A 20211-nucleotide genomic window follows, 5' to 3' on the forward strand; every position below is an offset into this window, starting at 1 on the left:
AATGTAATGCTTCTTTGTGCAACTTCATTGGCTTAGATCCATCACGGAAAAGTTACTACGAAATGTGCGGTCGTTAAAACTCCAGCTCAAGGCTGAAGGGTATACATGGGTATAATAATGCAAGCATATAATTTACTCTCAATAGTAATACTAATAATAGTGTGGAATACAGCAGTCACTCGGGCGATATCACAACAGATCAGATTTCTGGTAGCAGTGACTGGTCTATAAATGGAGTATCGATATCGTAAAACTGATATTGTTACTTGGGCTAACTTGGTCCTAAAATTCTCTATATCATGTTCGAGCATAGTGAAGCTGTAGAAGCTCAAGTTCTAAATAATTTTAGCATTTGAACCAATATTAACCTTTAGTAGAAAAACAGGGGAATTATTTTTTGTCTTCCAACAACTAAAATATGATAGAAGAAAGTAGTACGAGGCTCTCCGAATGACTAAATTCAATTCCCAGAGAACAACTCTAAATCGAAGTAGTTCTTTGAGAAAAATGAGAACAAAGAAAAAAGTTCTCACCTTAGGACTCCGACATAATACATAATCTGGATCGACTTGGGTCAATTCAGGGGAAAACACCCTGGTATCTTCAGGATTGGTGTTTGGCCAATAATAACTACACGATGGACCCGGGTTCAAAATTCGGAATACTACCGGTTGCCCTCCAGAATGGAAAAAACACACTCTTGGTATATATTGCTCTCAATTATATTTCTTAATTCATATTCCTTTCAGAGAGCGAGTAATGGCGCTATAACCATAAGCAAAAATGCTAGGACTAGAGTTAGGACTCAAGTTCCAACCGTAACAGTTGAAGCGAGTAAAGGCGCTATATCCTTGGTTTCTAAACCCGAACATAAGGAGGAAATTCCTATGTTCCATCCCAGGAGATCGGTCAACAATGGAGTGTACTTTCTTAGCTTTGTCACTCCCAGTGAATTATACTGCCCATAAAAGCATAAGAGTCCCATATGGAAATGCTCACAGTTGAGAAAATTGCAAATGAAGTTCGAACCTTGAATTGAAGGTAAATAACTATGGTTTAACATGAAGTAAGTTTTATTCAACTGTATGTTCAAGAGGTGGAACAATATGTACTTCCATGAGTTTTAAAAACTTTTGCATGAATTCCAGGCTTGGAAATAAATGATGGGACTCGTGTGCCTTTATTTTTGTTCTATATACAAAAAATAAAAGCATATTAGTCTCCATACATTCTAAGATGGCCATGGTATTTATTCGGATTCCTTATTGTGTCTGTCATACGAATAGTTTATTCCAATCAAAATTGTTTTTTGTTAAAATGGCTGCATTGGAACTACTCAAAGCTTATGGGAGCGATTCGGAGAATAGCTCGGACGGACAGTTTCCCGGGTTCGAATTGACGGCAGTTGGAAAATTGGAAAAACGGTTGTCTTTATCGCGTGAATCTTCTGATGGTGCTGTAATAGATTCCGACGGGAGCTTTTTTGGTGAGCAACCAAAACCAAAGAAACGTAAAATGACAAAGAAAGAGAATCGTAGGAAGAAGGTTGCAGAAAAACGCCGTCAGCTACATCCGGTTATCCATGATGCATGTGGATGTTCAAAGAACTGTATGAGCAAAATTTCAAAGGACGACAGAATTGGAGTAAACCGTTTATTCTGGAACCTCGACGTCAATGATCAAGGCAACTTTATACGAGAGTCCAACAAGTCGATATTTTAAAACGAGCCCGCCATACGTACGTCGGTGATGGTCCTCGTAAACTTCACACGTGCAAGTACCATTTACGATCCACCAGTGGTACTATGGGGAATGTTTGTCGAAAATTTTATCTGAATACTCTTGGATATTCCGAACACTGCGGGTAAGCTAATTCCTTAATTTAAGTGTAAGTAAAAGGTGTTGAAAACATAATTACCGATACAGGAACATTGTATATAGAAGCATTGAAGGAGAATCTCCGAAACCTACAAAACGAGGAAAACACCAGAGATATTCTTCAAAGCGAGACGCAATTAAAGCTCACATTTCCTCGTTTAACCCGACAATTTCCCACTACCGACGCGAGCATGCTCCGAGTAGACTCTACTTACCATCGGATTTGTCGGAGAAAAAAATGTACGAGGAATTTCAAAAGTCCCAATCTCTCGATGTCAGCTATGTTTTGTACTGCCAGGTGCTGAAGCAAATGAACATTTCTCTTGTGAAACTTGGCCATGAGCAGTGCGAAATTTGTGTCACAGCTACGCTACATGAAAAGCAGACAGGACATTTGGCACATGCAAATCAAAAAAACATTTGCTCAATTTGTGACCGTTATGCTAGTCATTTGCGTTTCGCAAGCTTATCCCGCACAGCATATCGTGACGATGGTGATGAAATTGTTCCTGGAAAAGTTGTATTAGCTGTAGACCTACAGAAGGTAGGCTACAACCAGGATATTTCAACTACGTATATTTCATTCGATACTTTTTACAGGTTGTCCAGCTTCCTCGATTGGAGGGCTTGAAAACAATCGTGTTTTCTCAACGGCTTATTGCGTTCAACGAGACATTTGCCCCTGTTGGCAAATATGCTAGAACAGTACCCGTTGTAGCTTGCGCCTGCGATGAGTCGACCAGTGGCAGGTCGCCTAGTGACATTTTAAGCTGCTTCCATAACGTCATTCAAAAATTTTGTTGCTCGGAAGAAATCGTTCTGTGGTTAGACAATTGTTCTGCCCAGAATAAAAATTGGAATTTGTTCTTGCACCTTATTCTTTTGATAAAATCAAAACTAAATAAGGTGCAGAAGCTTGTTCTCAAATTTTTTGAAACTGGGCACACGTTTATGGCTGCAGACAGTTTCCACGCGGCAGTAGAGAAACAGATGAAGCGAACTGTGCCAATCACTCTCGGAGATTTCATTGATGTTCTACAAACTGCGAAACAGAACGTAGAAATTTTAAACATGAAACCGGTCAATTTCTTCCAAAGCACCTTTAGTGTTTCGCAATATACGCTCAACAAGCAGAAGCCTCGGCCATATATCGAAAATATACGGCAAATTGTACTTCACAGGGAATCATACGAAATGCAATATAGCGATTTAGTTTCAGCGGATAGACACATGGACAGGTGCATGTTGTTTACCAAAAAACAACTAAAGGTGATAGCCGAAAACTCGTTCGACTTAGAGTCTACGTTGAAGTTCTTAAAAAGTCCACGAGGAATCGATGCAGACCGTAAGGCAACACTCCTGAACATTTTAACTCCGCTCATTCCGGATGATAAAAAGGATTTCTGGAGGCAGTTGCCAGAAAAAACATCACTATAACTTTCAAATTTCTTCGAAAATAAACATTAGCTTGAATCAATTTAATGGCTCTAACTTATTTTCGGTTAAACCTTGAAAACATGAACTGTGCTTTTTTTTAAGACAACGATATTCTGTATGTAAACAATTCTTTTAATTGATAACAATAGTTAAATGTGGTTTTTAGAATACAATTGAAAATATATTTAAGATGGGACTCATATGCCTTTATTTTAAATATGGGACAAGCAAGGTTTGGTATTTTTTCAGTATTTTTCAGAACAAACATTCAAATTTTATCTAGGCATACGAAACTTTGAACAAAATCAGATACATTGACAGCGAAAACTAACATTTGCCTGAAAGTCATATGGGACTCTTATGCTTTTATAGGCAGTATATTACTTCTTACATACAGATCGGTTGGTACGGATTGTCCCCGTTCTTAGATTATGTTATATTATATTGCGCTACACAGTAGGCCTGGCCGTTGCACAGTGACGGGTCTCCGAACAAAAGTCGGACAAAACCCAAAATGTTCTTTTAAAAAGCAGAAAAATCCATATTAGGTTGATTTTTTTTATGAAAAATTCGATTTTGGTATTGAAAATTCAAAAAGTTGGGAAAATATCTAAAGGGCAATTAAAATTTTCTTATGGCTAAAATTACGTCGCAGTGTTTTTATGTATATCATTATTCATTTATATTCCCATCTTTTGTTATGTTTCAGGATCCAGTAGTCATCAGCGAAACTGAGGATAGTATATATAATATAAAATTTTTAATAATAATGAATTATTTTAAAATTATAATTTTAAATTTTAATTATAAATATGATTGAAATAAGTACGGTGTCAGTATAGTTAGTTTCTGGCGAAGCGAATATAGGAAACCAGTTTAAACTGTCAAAATGTGAACCAGCCGATTGTGTGCCAAATTTCGCAGTTGGAAAACTGCGATCATGTAGTATTGAAATAGATATCATTTTTGGCTCAATTAATACATCGCATTAATTTAGGAAACAAAATGTTAAATACGTTAAACTAAAATACGTGAGTAGAAAACAAAGAAATATTCATTCATATTAAATCAATGTTGTGTGTAATTAGCTTTAAAAAAATCCACTGCCATTTATTAACTGTTCTGTCTTTTTTCCACGCTATACTATTTTAAAAGAAATGTGTATTCGAAACGAACTTTACAGTATATTATATGTTGAAATATGCCAAATGGTCTCAATTTAATAGATTTAGAAAACTTGAGTCTAAGTAAAAATTTATCGAATTCAAAAATATGAAATTTTGTTGAACAAATGAAAATCCTATTTTCTTTCGGTACAAAGTTATAAGGTATATAACATTGAACTTACTTAAAAGTTAGTTTTTTGTACTTAACTTGTGTTAGTTGCAGTTTACACGAAAGTATTGTTCAAAGAAATTGTTAAGCCACACAAAACACACATTTTTGCCAAAGGTTATATATCTCCAGGACTTTTCCTTACAAAGTTATAACCTATTTTAGCTTATTTTATCGATAATTTCGAAAACATATAGGTCAAAAAGGGGCAAGTGGAATCATGATGTCAATACTTTTCCTTGAAGTTAGACTAAAGTACTATAAACTCCTTTAGGTTCCATTTGCCCCAAACCACCCATATTAGAGTACGGCGAGCATATGTTACAGTAGGTTTTCATATATCCGAAATACTAACTTTTTTGTGTTAAGAGATAGACGAATGGATAATTCTGCAAAGTTTTAGAACGTGCAAAAATATGAATCTCTGCTCAACAAACGAAATTCCTATCTTTATTAGGTACAGAGTTACAGAGTATTTTCTGTAAAAGTTACTTAAAAGTAATTCTTTTGCATTTAACTTTTGTTAGCTACATTTTACAAGAAAACGTTGTTCTAAAGAAGCATTTGGGCATACAAAACACACGTTTTTGTTGAAGGCCACACATCTCCAGGACTTTTTCTTACAAAGTTATAGCATGTTTTAGCTTATTTTTTCGATAATTTTAAGAACAATTAAACTATTCTTCTATCTCTTAACACAAAAAAGTTATTTTTTTTATTTTTGTATAGTAAACTTTTAATACCTTCTGACAAATTGCGATTATGCGGGTCATTGATAGAAACAATTGTTCCGAAGACCCTTTTAAGCTAGGAGGCGCTATGGAATTAAGTTCCACTTTTTGCCTCATTGGACCACTGTGCGGTGTGGTTTCACCAAAAAACAGCACAACTTTTGTAGCATATATATTCGGCCGAGCCGAAAACATTGAAGTATCACAAGCCAGGCCCCATGACCGTTCTCTCGTTGGATCGCTGTAATCAATCCTTTTTTCATCACGCGTCACGACGCGATGAAGAAAACCCTTCCTTTTTTGCTGCTGAAGCAGTTGCCCACAGGCAGAGAAACGACGACACTCAACATCTCTAAGCTTCGAATCATAAGAAACCTAAGTTCCTTGCTTTTTAATCGTTCCCAAAGCATAAAATCGCTTGGAAATGGTTTGGTGAATAACTCCTCATACCAAAGTAAGCTCTCTCTGCGTTTCTCATGGAATCTTATCGTGCAATCACTTACAGCAGCCTTTCCGTATATTTTTTTTACTCTCGATGCGCTTCAGACACCGTATTCTTTGAATGAAACCAGAACTGTAACATTTCCACAGCACTCACCGCTGACGCCATCTATTGATAAATAGCGAGAACTAGTTTGTCCACCTAATAGTTACAATTATATATCATTGAGGTTTTTTCGAGGTGGCAGTTTCCCCTAAAATTAAGCAGGACTAGAACTATAAAACCACCAATGGATACATCGTAAACGTTTACGCCTTCAGACTGCATTATTAATTTATCGATCCTTTACCTTGGTTACGATAATCGCAAATAAAAATTTTATGCGCTATCTACAAATTCAAAAGTGTTCTAAAAGTAAACAAAAAGTTTTTCTTTCTTTCTTTTCTTGACACGGCGGGTCAAGAATCGTAATGTCAATAATTCAGGCAGTAGTAAAATACTAATATCAAAGAAACACAGTGAAACAACAGACATTCGTTAGGCAATCTCATGCCATATTCCCACATTTCAGCATGTTGAAGCTGAATTCACTTAACTTGCTGCCAGGGGGAAGAAACTTGTACGAATCGGAGAAGTAATTAAAGTTTCTCCGGAATTCCTTACGGTTCACTCCTGATCGAACATCGAAAATGCTTCTGCTAGTTGGCATCCAATGGGCGGAATAATGAAGAGCTATTCCAGGAACGGAATATTAACCAAGCGCACACATATGTACACAAGGTTCGCCTTTCCGCTGTGGCTGTAATTTATGGCTGTACTAATATGAGCAAGGAGGTTCGCCTTTCGAAGTTCGATTTCGCTCATTAATAAGAAATGTCTAATTGAGTGCGGGCGGAATAATCGTGTACCGTACTACCATATGTGGGAGATGTTTGTGTACCAGGATGTTGCCTTCTTTCGGAAGTCACGCGACGATGGAGAGGCTGTTTCTTGCACGGCTGGTCGACTTTGCTGCTGCTGCTGCGAGTAATAGATATTGTGGTTTTGATGTTTCTGCTAATAACGTTAATAGGGAAATAATTAGTGTTGCGAAAATTTGCGACGTGCTAATGTACGAATTTTTGCTTATTTTTAGTCATAACTGACTTGACAAAATAATCACCGAGTGTATTGGATTTCGGGTGATTAAAAGTTGTACAATAATCGGCGAAAAGTTTTGCTTGTTAACTGTGCGAGCTATAGGGCGATAAATCCAAAAGTCTTTGCCTGATGAAATCAAACTTCAAAGGTTCAGATTTATACTGTTCATTCATTTCTCAATATAGTCAGCAGGTACATGGCTTTCATAACACGTTTAAAGTGAGAAGCGGCGTACTCCTCATAATAGACATCAACTGGAGACTCCACCTCTCCATTGTTGGTAAATATTTTACCACCGTGCCAAATTTACAAGTTTGAAATCTTCTTCTACTTCAAAGGCGATGACAGTTTATATTATACTCAAAGGCAGAGACAGTTTGTATTGGAAAAATATACAACGTGCATCATAAAACAATCGATGCAATGACCTTCCCAGCGAAACGTTTGCTATCTTCTTGAAAAATACTTATATCTATACCCATTGTTATACCAAACTATTTTTCAATACGAAACAAACGATAAGTTCAGTAATACTGCAGTGGTTTGTTTACGTTCAGGCAGTACGCACTCCAGAGCCCCTTTACAAAATGACTGAGCACTTGTAGTACATTCCGGACTCATTTTTCAATCGGTAAGCCCCACCTCGAAATAATAATAGAATCTTATAAATTCTAATGTTCTTTCCAGACTTTCAATTCATTCGATACACTCGATACTATCAAAAAAACGATATTTAATCGCATTGCATTTGCACCTTTCACGGTGGAAACAACAGCACTGTTTGTCTACTCAGCCATGCATACAAGCTTTCATACAACCAATCGACGCTCTTTTTGTTTATTACTTCCAGTGTATAAGGTAGAATTTTAGAAGTAACAAAATGAACTCTTAAACTGCTTTATGTCTGTGCACTATACTTTTCTTTAGCAGCAGCGGTTTATTGTTCCTTTATACTATCACACGTGATTCAGAAATCCATTTTGCACTACTAAAGCTACTTTTATTCACGAGGTGAAGAAGGATTGATTTGCACTTGGAACAGCAGTGTTGGCTCTTTTTCTTATCAGCTTCATTCGTGTTCTTCTGTCGGAAAGAAAACTGACTGCGTCTGTTCCACCTTGCTCTGATTGTTCATCAACCTCGGTCACCTCATACCTTCTGTCAGCTTAACCACCGACAGGCTTTCAGTGACTTTTAAACAGCTCGAAATTAGACCCGGTCGGTGCACCTGTCAAATGGTTTCGCTTCATGATGTGAAATGACTGAAAACACTGTCGTTGACATCAGTTATTCTAGTGGTTTGGGACGCGAAGTAAATGAAGTAAATGGATCTTTACCACAGCACGCAAAAAAAAAATTCTGCCGCCAATCGAGCATATCTTTTTTCGGAAAAGGCAGGAAAGTATGTACATTATATCTGGGGCATGGTATTTTTTTGATTTTGTAGAATCGCTGCGTGATAATAGTTTAATTTGACTGTTTGATACATTCTAGAACCTTGTTGTAAATTATTACAAATTAGGGTGGAAATGGTGGCTTGTAAAAAAAATAACAGAAATCTTGAGGTGTTTCATTATAGCATAATCAATCGACCGACTTCGAATTTAAAAATCTACATGACTCGAAATTCTTTTTCATAAAAATGAACATATAATCGTTTACCTTTAATGGGACAGAAAAAAATTCTAGTGAGACAGATAGGACTTTTTTCAAGGCGGACAGTCTGACTTTCATTCTTTTATGTTTTTTTTATTATTTTTAACTGGCTGGGCGCGTCAAGCGCTCGAAGTTTTACGCCAGGCCCGAGTCATCGAATCATAGAGCCTTCAAGAACCATTCCTTCCTAACGAGATGAGTATATGGCGACTTATGCAAATACAGTAGCGTATTGACTCCGGAGGTTTCCTGACCAAAGGTCGTCGGACGCAATGTTGTAACATAGCGTGACATAAAAGGTTAAATATGATGTGGAAAAAAATGGAAAAATTGAAATCAAAAAGCCCTTCTTAAAGTTTTTCAGGTCGTCGTGACAACTTGGTAGGGCAAAATATTGGTATAGTATGGGCCAAATATTGATGATAGTATCGAAAAGAGAAACAAAATAATGGGTGCACAATATTACTAAATTCAGGTTGAGCGTTGGCATCGAGGAAAATGATGATTATGTTATGATTACTGCACCAAAATTTATTATTGAACCCTTCACCACCTTAGAGGACTAAGGTGGTGAAGGGTTCTAATTAAAACGGTTTATCTCGTTAAGGACGGTATCAATCAATTCTATCAAAAGACTCATACATTCAATTCAATCATCGTTATCAACATTCAAACTCCATCTCTTTCACAGCCGTTTCAGTGAAAAGAATCTAATGAGCATTACCACACTTATACAATCATCCAAATAAGAACATGCAACATGCTATGATGTTATGTTTTATTATTTCCTCGTTGTTATATGACCAAAAAGCCCATCAAAGTTTTTCTAAAGAACGTTTAAGATGTTTAGTAATAAACATCTGTCCTAGATACCCGAGCAGGAGAGCATAGCGAAATCATAACTCAGGAATAACATATTTTGAAATGAGATCTTATCGTGCTATTAGACAGATATTTACGTGTCCAACTCGCAAATCAAAGGAATGTCAAATTTTGATATAATATCTCTATATGCCTTTCAGAAGACACTCGAGTTTATTTTATATATCTCATTGAAGACGCGTTTCAAGTAAAAATAGTTTATTGTTGATTATTTATATCATGTTCAATTAGATGTTTGATGTTATATAATTCAAATAATTCAAAACTTTCGAAACGGGGTATTTTTGTGATTTTCAATGCATAAACCGTAAAAGCTCCTGTTTGCGCTACTACTCAAGAAAACAAATTTGTCGACTACTTCATAGATACCGCCATCAATCACAATCTTAGTACCAAGGCTAAACGTACTTCTACCCTCTCCTTCAGCTACCGTACATTGTTCGATACAGCTCATGGGTAAGTCCGATTTCGCTGTTTACCTGTTAAAGGGCACAAACGCCTCCTCGAGCAATTGGTTCGAGAGCCCGTCACACTTCATATCGTCCGACATCACCTACGGGTCCGACATGACACCAGCTATTCCGAAACATGATTAAAACCACGAATCAGCTTAGTCAGGTGTACTGAAAAACCGTGTTCAAGTATAATCAGCCATAACACGTTGCTCTTAACTAAATCGTATGCCGTCTTGAAGTCTATATTACTTCCCTGAACTTGTCAAGCATTTGACACAAGCTAAACATTTTAGATCGCCTTTCCCAGAAGCTGCAGAAAGACATTCTTCAACGGCGTCATTCTGTGAAACATGCAATCGAGTCTGAGGAAATTATCCCGTCCACTGGTTTTCGGCTCAAGTTTTCAACATGAGCCGATAGATTGCACGCAACAGCTGCTCATTTTCGGCTTTGAAAAGTTCGGCTGGGAGGTCAACCTTTCCAGTTGCTGTGTGACTTTTAGTTATATGAAAGCTTCTCTGACCTCGTCCAAGTTTGGGGGATTTTCAGCTAATCCATCCTTCTCTAGTTATCTTTCTGCTCTATCCTCTTCGCCCTTCAGCGACCACTCGAAATGTTGTTTCCAATGCAAGGCCATCACATCAGTGTCTCATCGGTTAAAACCGTATCCTTCTCGTAGTGCTCAACTTGCATACGGTAGCCAGCGAAGTGGGAACTGTTCCAAGAGATCTGAGTCGACGTTAAGACCTCCCAAAGACCGTGAAGATCGAAAACGTCTGAGAAACGCCGATCGTTGACCAGAATATGGTAGATCTGAAGGCAGTTATAAACCATGCTGTTATTTCAGAACTTGTTAAGCTGCTATTAGGCCAATTTCAAGCTGAACCAAAGCTCAATAAGCTGTTATCCAACAAAATTGCTTGTTAGGAAGCTTCGTCATCTGGCTGCAATGAAGTTCACTAACCTCAGCCATTCTCATTAATCTACCAGTATGGAGGCTGTGTCTACCAATTGAATGGAAGAACTGCTGCTGGCTATCCTATGCCTTTGCGTCCCCGATAACGATCTTTATAACATGTTTCAGTCACTCACCGGGGAGCTCGCTTCACGATGTCAATACAATCTCAACACACATAAAAGGTCACAAATGGGCCACCACATAATGACACACTTGATCTGTTTCCTTTGTATGATGAAATCTACACGTCGTTCATCCTTGTTGCCGCCGCTAGTAGGTATGGTATTTGAAAATCGTATCCGCTAAAGGACGCCACTCGATATGGGATAACAGCGGCGTACTGAAACCCTTCTCAGTTAGCATACGACAAAAGCTCCCTCCGAGGTTGGGGCTTGATCTTTACTAAGGTTTACTAAGGTATCCCAGTTAGCACCACAGGAAGGTTGAGATAAAGACGTTCTCGGTAGAAACGATAGGTCGGGGCCATGAATTCCACTCACAAAAATTTGTCAAAAATTATTAAAATGTATTTTTTTATTTGCGGCAACCGATCGATTATCCAACCAGTGCCGAATCTAGAATACGTTACCATGTCACTCGGTATTAGGCTGCTATGCTCCAGTCGCCCCTGTTACGCTGGAATCCTCCGCAACAGCGCACATCTAACGAATACGGGGTCTACCCCGAGGTCGACGTCCTCATCGGGATTCCTGTTAAGTATAGAAATTTCTGATCATTCATCAGGCATTCTAGCCACATGCCCAGCCCACTGCAGCCTACCGTGTTTTATTCGCCGATTTTTATGCTCGGCACTCTTTATGGCGTCTGTGCCAAACACTAGCCTCGTTCAATGTTCATGACATAGAAAGTCACCGGGAGGATAAGTGTTTTATAGAATGCTAGTTTTCTACGGGTCTGTGGGCTGCGGAAGCTCAGCAAGTTACGCAATCTGTAGAAGTTTTTTTTGTGGTCGCTATCTGCCTCTTCAACTCATGGTTAATCTCATTATCGAACATCACCAATGAATACAGGTAAATTAATTCAACGACTACTTCAAATGATTCCCTATCTATCACCACTCTCCACCTGCCACCATGCACTTCGTTTTGGCAGAGTCTACGACAAGCCCTGTTCTCGCAGCTTTCCTCTTGAAAGATCCAAAGGTCTCTTCTACAGTTTTGCGGTTAATACTAATGATGTTGATATCGTCCGCGAAACCTAGAAGCATGTGAGATGATGCTGCCACTTCTCCGCACGCCATCCCTCCGTATGGCACCTTCCAATGCGATGTTGAGCAATAAGTTTGACAACCCGTTACCCATCTTCAAACCATCTAACGTCATGAATGCGTCTGATTACTCACCACCTACCCTGACGCATGATGTGAAACTTTCATGGGTGACACAAATCAGTCTAATCAGCTTTGTTCGAAAACCATGTTCTAACAAAATATGTCATAACACATTTCTCTCAACTGAGTCGTACGCTGCTCTGGAGTTTATGAACAGATGGTGAGCCCGCAAGTTGAACTTTCTAAATTTATCGAAGATTTGTCGCAAGGCGAACATTTGGAGCGTCTTCTCGAAAATCACATTAGTATTTGCCAACAAAGGATTCCTTCAAAGGCCTCAATCTGTGGAACATGAGGCGAGAGAGAATTTTGTTCACGGTATTGAGAAAAGTTATGCCCGACAATTACTACATCCACAGTTTGTCAACAGTTGTCTTTCTCTGTCTTCAACAGCACACAAGAATGTTGTATCTAACCCCTGGCCACCTCTGATTTATCGGTAATCAAGTTCCCCCCTTATCGTTGCATTTGTCAGGAGCAGACACGATTCGGTTCCTGATTATGTTCATCTTTTTGGAGAAGCTCCTCACATCGTGTGCTCGGAAAAACAGCTCTCTACCTTCGCCAGAACACGCTCCCAATGCAGACATTTCTTCCGGCGATGGAGTATCTAGCTGCTCGATATCTACCTCCCTTCTGCCGTCATGTCACAGCCATCGCCAACATGTAACCTCTGGTGCGATTCTTCTCATCCGTCACTCGTTGGCACACAGCGTCGAACCACTCATTGGGCGTATTCCCCGCAGCTGTTACTGTCGTTCCATGCATAGTTATCCCAGCGTGCGTAAGACTTGTGTAGAACATGGGACAACTTTGCTTGGAATGGCAGTGTAGCCAACACTTCTCCCACTGTAGTTCTGATGGCACTTCGTTTAGGTCCCTTCCAACATGCTCACCGATCCGCTCCTTAACACTCTAAGAGTCCTCTTCCTCCACTTCTCCAGTTGATAACCGCTGCCTGTTCAACCGTATCTTCCTCGTTGTCCTCGATTTCAATACGTTGGACAATCTGGTGCGTATCTTACCACGAGATAGTAATGTAGTCTGTGATGTCTGAAAAGTGCCGATCATCAATCAGAACATGGTCGATCTGAGAGCAGGTGCTTTCAGGTGTTCTTTCTAATATTTCGGTGTGCAAAATAAGTGCTATTGATAACCATGCTTTTAGCTGCAGCGAAATTGATAAGCCTCAGGCCATTATCGTGGCTGGTAAACGGCTGGCCAAGGTGTACCTGAAGTACAACCCGTACTAGTTGGCGTAATATAGACCCCATTGTGGTCCATGGCATCCTGGCCAGTAACTTCTATCCCTACCTCCCCGTGGTACCAGCTGGGATACGAGTAACCAACCCGTGGTGGGACCTCGATCCTATGCTGACAGCACAGGGAAGAGGGGAGGTGGGTAAACCTCCTCGAATGAAAGCCTGGCTTTTCTGAGCGACTGTTCCCCAGGTTAGGGGCGGCTCATAACAGCGTTTGACCCGGAGCGGGTCGCTGAATAAAGAAACGTGCTGTCTCGAACGCTATAAACGTGGCCCTAGTAAGGCCATCTACCTAAACAATTGCACTACTATCATTCAGATCTCTTGATCATTCTGCAAGAGATCTGTCGCAAAGGTGAGAAAGTGTGGAAAGCCCGTGGAGATAAGGCCCAGTTCTACCAGAGCGGTGGAGCAACCAACAGGGAACAGGTTTTTGTGTTAAGAGCAGAATGCAGGATCGCGTGATCAATTGGAAAGCGACCAACAAGAGGATGTGTCTGTTGAGGAATAAAGGTTGTTTCTTCAACTACAGCATCATCAACGTGCAGTGCTCGCCCGAAGGTAGACCTGACGACAAGGAATCGTTCTACGCGCAGTTGGAGGCAACATACGACGGCTGCTCGTCACGGGACATCAAGATCGTTATCGGGGATATGAACGCCCACGTTGGTGGGGAAGTGATGTGTAGACCGAGGATAGCGCCTCACAGCATACACACCGACACGAACGACAACGGCCAACGATGCATCAATTTCGCAGCTTCAAGAGGCCTAGTGATTAGAAGCACCTTCTTTCCACTGAAAACTTTCCACGGTATTTCACACACGTTTGAACCGTCCTCCTCGGCCAAACATCCGGCAGTTGACGAACCCGCAGGCTGTCGAGAACTACGCGCGCCTACTCGATGAGGCACTATCTTCCACCTACAAATTATGTGCTTCGACTCTCGACGATGGATGAAGAAGTTACGCTCGGCCATTGGAGATTGGCCGCAACCGTGGCACTAGGTGTGGTAACGTCGAGCCGCGAAAATGACTGGTTCGACGGGGAATGCCAGCAAGCGATGGAGTGGAAGAAAAGAGCATCGTCATAAAAGAGTACGCCGCCAAATACCGACGAGCTCGAAATGAGTTGACCACGATTCTGAGGAGGAAGAAGCGCCGGACAGAGATCGTGAAGAGCTGGAGCAACTGTTTCGGGCTAACGATACCCGCAAGTTTTTTGAGAAGGTGAACCAATCCCGTAAAGACTACACACCGAGTCCTAATATGTGTAGGGACGTGGAGGGAAACCTGATCACAGCAGCAGTTCTTCGATGAGCACTTCAATAGCGGAGCAACGGAAGGAGGCAGAAGGGCAGTGATCCTTGGAGTGCCTACAAACGACAGTGGTGTCCCAGTTTCCGATATACTGGAGATCAAACGGAAAATTAGGTCACTCAAGAACAACAGAGCCGCCGGCAAGGACAGGCTACCTGCAGAGCTCTATAAACATGGAAATAAGGCACTAGCAACGGTACTCCACTGGGTAATCTCTAGGATTTGGGAGGAAGAGAGACTACCGGAGGAATGGATGGAAGGAGTGGTATGCCCCATCCATAAAAAGGGTGATAGGCTACAATGCAGCAACTAGCGCAGCATAACGCTGATCAACGCTGCCTACAAAGTTCTCTCTCAGATTCAACTCCTCCGTCTATCTCCTTCAGCAAAAGAATTCGTAGAGCGGTACCAAGCGGGCTTCATATAAGCACGCGCTACTAAGGATCAAATTTTCACTCTCCGGCAGACTCTTCAGAAATGCCGGGAGTAAAACGTTCCCACACATCATGTTTTCGAGGACTTCAAGGCAGCGTATGATACAGTCGATCGAGACCAGCTATGGTAAATAATGCACGACTACGGTTTTTCGGATAAACTGACACGAAAATCTACCTTAGACCGAGTGATGTGTTGCATGTGCGTGTCGGGGTTGTTCAACATTACCCTTTAGGGTGTAATCTGATGAGCGGGCATCGAAACGAGAGACAGGATTTTCAGCAAAGGTAGTCAATTCATAGGCTTCGCAGACGACCCGGACATTATTAAGAGAAACTCAGCGACGGCGGAGGCCATCTACGCCAGACTAAAAGTGGAAGCTAGAAGAGTTGGACTAGAAATAGACGCATCGAAAACCAAGTATAAGAAAGGAAGAAGCTTGAAAGACATTAACATTCGCCTCCCACGGACGGTGATCATGGACGGCGACGAGTAAGGAGGTCCAACGACGTATTCTAACTAAAAGTCGAGCAGGACGCTTCGATCTAGGAGCATACGCCGCCGCACGAAACTGACGATGTACAAACCCCTAATTAGACCCGTAGTTCTCTATGGATTTGTAACCGTGACGCTGCTCACGGAGAACATACGTGCACTGGCCGTATTTGAACGGAAAGTGTTCGAACAATATTTGCAGGAGTACAAACCGAAAGCGGAGAGTGGCGTAGGTGTATGAACCACGAACTGCAGGCACTACTTGGAGAGATTCCCATTGTACACCTGACGAAGGTCGGGAGGCTACGATGCACAGTGGTTTAGAAGCGGAAATTCGTGAACTTAATTATTTTGTGACGTTTGTGTACATTTTAGCCTTTCGGTTTGTTCTGATGACTTTCAACATTTTTGATTTCACAACATATGAAATATTCGTCATTTTGTTTTTTAAGTGAAACTGTATTTAGAAAAATTAACTTTTTTATTTGAACCGATAGCGAATAAATGTGTTCTACAATGAGATATGACATGGTCTTTGGAAGTAGTACCTTAAAATTAGTTTTTTGGATTTTTTTCACACTTAAACCACATTTTATAACATGGGTATGTTGAGCAAAGTTTTAGGTGATAGTAAAACAAACAACTTTGCTGTAGACACTTATTAGTTTAGATCTCATCTGTAGAAGATACTATGATTTTTATGTTAAATAAGTGCTCTTTTCAAAATGTTATTACTAAGTAAGCTGCAAACGGTTGCACTTGCCATAAGTTTCGTCTGATAGCTCGAAGTTTAGTCTTTAATAATTGTGAAGATACTCAGTGGCCGTCAGTGGCCTGAAATATGTGGTGGTTTTTAGTTTCTTACGTTTGTTGATTCCAAAAATCAGTTTTTCAGGTTTATTCTTATTTTATCCACGTAATACCACTTGGATATGTTCAGCAAAGTTTTAGATAATAGTAAAATAAGCAACTTTGCTGAGACACCGAAACGCATGATGCTTTTCAATGAAATATGTTATGATTCTTCGGGTAAACCCACTATTTTTGAAATGATAACCAAAGCCAGAAGGAACAGGGACATCAAATGATGGAAACACTGCTCGTCGTTTCTTTTCCAATGCTTCTAAAACGGCATGCATAACTGGGCAAGACGTGAAAGCTTTGGAACGATGCGGAGCAATATTGCAGGTAATATAAAGGTAAAACTACAGTTTTCAACCTAAAATTAAAATGTAAATGTATTATCAGGTGTTAGCATCTGGATGCGAAATCAACACTAAGCGGTTTTCCGTATATTGTGCAGAGACAGCAACATATTTAGCGCATCTATACCCGTGGTACTATATGCCAGCTTCAATGCATAAAATACTTATCCACGGCAGCGAAATTATTGAACACTTTAATGTTCCAATAGGTCAACTTTCCGAAGAGGCTCAGGAATCGAGAAAAAAGATACCAGAAAATGCTCAAGAACTATCTTGAATCTCGACCTTATTCGCCGTTGGTTGGTATCGTCGGACTCACTCATCTCCAGTATGTTTAAAAATACCAAACATCAAAAAAGTTTACAAATATGAATCCCAAGTAAGTTTGCTGATTGGTTTGTAATGGTATGCTAAAAAATGTGCCCTAAAATCATAACATATTCCATTGAAATACATCATGCGTTTCGGTGTTTTAAGCAAAGTTGCCTATATTAATATTATCTTAAACTTTGCTGAACATACCCAAGTGGTATTACGTAGATAAAATAAGAATAAACCTGAAAAACTGATTTTTGAAATCAACAATCGTAATAAACTAAAAACCACCACATAATTCAGGCCACTGACGGCCACTGGGTATCTTCACAATCATTAAAGACTAAACTTCGAGCTATCAGACGAAACTTATTGCAAGTGCAACCGTTTGCAGCTTACTTAGTAATAACATTTTGAAAAGAGCACTTTTTTAACATAAAAATCATAGTATCTTCTACAGATGAGATCTAAACGAATAAGTGTCTACAGCAAAGTTGTTTGTTTTACTATCACCTAAAACTTTGCTCAACATACCCATGTTATATAATGTGGTTTAAGTGTGAAAAAGTCCAAAAAACTAATTTTAAGGTACTACTTCCAAAGACCATGTTATATCTCAATAAATTGAAGCCATGGCAACTTACTGTTTAAAGCAAACTTTATTAAAATTTCAAGTACTACAACATTGTAGAACACATTTATTCGCTATCGGTTCAAATAAAAAAGTTAATTTATTCTAAATACAGTTTCACCTTAAAAATCAAAATGGCGAATATTCCGTAAGTTGTGAAATCAAAAATGTTAAAAGTTATCAGAACAAACCGAAAGGCTAAGATGCACACAAACGTCACAAAATAATTAAGTTCACGAACTTCCGCTTTTAAACCACTGTGCGATGGGGCGGGCATGTCGCGAGGATGCCGGATGACAGTGCGGAAAAATCGGTTCTCTCCAAGTACCCCACCGGCACCAGGAATAGAGGGGCCTAACGTGCTAGATGGTTTGATCAGGATGAAGCAGATCTGCGAGTATTGAGACGTCTAGGAATTCGGCGACGAGTAGCCCAGAACCGAGTAGAATGGCGGAAAACTTTTGATACGGCACGAGCGACTACGACCATGCTTGGTTTCGATTTTTTGCTCTTTGAACGCTCATTAGCCTATGTTTTGTTAAGGAGGCAGAATTCAAACGAGACATATATGAAGCACTTATAGAGACACTCTATCTTTACAATTTTTCTGAACATTGTAATGTTGAAACTGCTGTAGTTCCATAGCCAGAGTAGTTTTATTTTCGTAGGTACCAAACAAGCAGCTTTTCCGGTTTTACAAGCTTGGTCTGACTTTTACGCTGTACCTATGGTAATTTCAACAATACAATGTTTGGACAAATTGTTGAGATAGAGTATCTCTACAAGTATTTTATATACGACTTGTTCGAGTTCTGCTTCCTTGACAAAATATAGCCAAATGAGCATTCAAAGAGCAAAAGAGCGAAACCAAGCATGACTACAACTCTAGGCTGCTGAAACAAGCAAGCAGGCCGTTATCGTTCGTAGTAGAGAAGAAACTTTATCTACCAATTACGGAGCAGAAGAAGAAGAAAATGTCAAAAGTACCAGTAATGTCAAACGTGTAAAAAAGTCAAAAATGCGAAAAATGTTTTTGATTTCAAAAATGTCAAAAATGTTACTAAAACATATATATCGAAAATTTGGTTCCTCAGCACCAAACAGTAGAGAGAAAAACAAAACATTTTGCAACATCGGTTATCACTTTAGAAGCAGCTCAACGCCTCTTTCTGGTCGAAGACACCGCCACCCGCCAAAAATTGATTGCTACCGGGAAGATAAAAGAGCGTTACTGTGTAACACGAAGCAGCGAAAAAAACAACCAACAAAAACAGGTGACGCTGGCATCTTCCAGGGAAGACCATTTTTCTTCATTGTTTACTCACGCTCGCTAGCACACACATACGAGCATACGGGCACGCAACTTCACCTGTTTTCGGATGTTGTTCTTTTCCGACCCTTCGGATGTTTGGAAAAGTACTTACTCTCTCTGGGGAGATGCAGCAGCTGAGGGGAATTGATTGCGGTCGTGTCAGTAATTGAATAAACTTCGACAGCAGCGTTTTTCACCAGCTTCTCACTATTGAGCACGCGAGAAGGAAGGGGGGGGGGGGGTTATAATTTCGCTGGATAATGTATCTACCTATAGAGTAGGAAGAAGATTAATTTACCGAAAAAGTTGGTCACGATGTTTAGCAATTTACGGCTAGCGGAAAGTTTCTCGTGCCTAGTGTATGATGCAAAGTTGTCTTGGGTTAAAAATGAAATTACATTTAAATGAAATAGCACCATCATCCAACTCGTCTGATATCTGAATTACAAGCTTACAGGGGTGCCGTGCAATTAAGTTTGGTACGGTAATGCTATTCTACTGCTCATGACAACAACTTATTGCCCCCATATAACCCACCAGGGAATAATTTGACAGCGAGACAGCGAGTACAAAACAAAACACAAATTTATGGAAATTGCCTCCGTTGTTACACATTTGATTTGTATTCCCATTCTACTGTGGACAGCATGACGTTCATGAAAATATACCACGGAGCTTTCAGTCGAAAAAAAAAATAATAGCATCATGGGTTACCATTTTCAAGAATGTACTCCAGTTTTACAGACTTTTTATTAAAGAACATTTTTCCTAAGCCCTAGATTATTCTATTATTCCAGCCGCCAACCCACATTAAACGATGCCCTGATTTAAGCTTCGCTTGTTTTGCTGTGGGAGTAACAGTTTGCGTACCAAAACACTTTAACGTCGATCCTTTTTCGCACCCACATGACAGGGGAAAAAGTCTACGGCAGCAAGCGAACAACGGCGGATTAAATTTAGCTGGCAAAGATT

General features: G+C 39.9%; 1 protein-coding gene across 1 annotated transcript in view; it reads left to right on the forward strand.

Moving 5' to 3' along the window:
• Positions 1 to 20211, forward strand: part of LOC129724073 (uncharacterized) — a 214452-nt gene that overhangs the window by 62220 nt on the left and 132021 nt on the right. The window lies entirely within an intron of this gene.

The sequence above is a fragment of the Wyeomyia smithii genome, chromosome 1 (assembly GCF_029784165.1).
Source record: "Wyeomyia smithii strain HCP4-BCI-WySm-NY-G18 chromosome 1, ASM2978416v1, whole genome shotgun sequence".
NCBI classification, from domain to species: Eukaryota; Metazoa; Arthropoda; class Insecta; order Diptera; family Culicidae; genus Wyeomyia; species Wyeomyia smithii.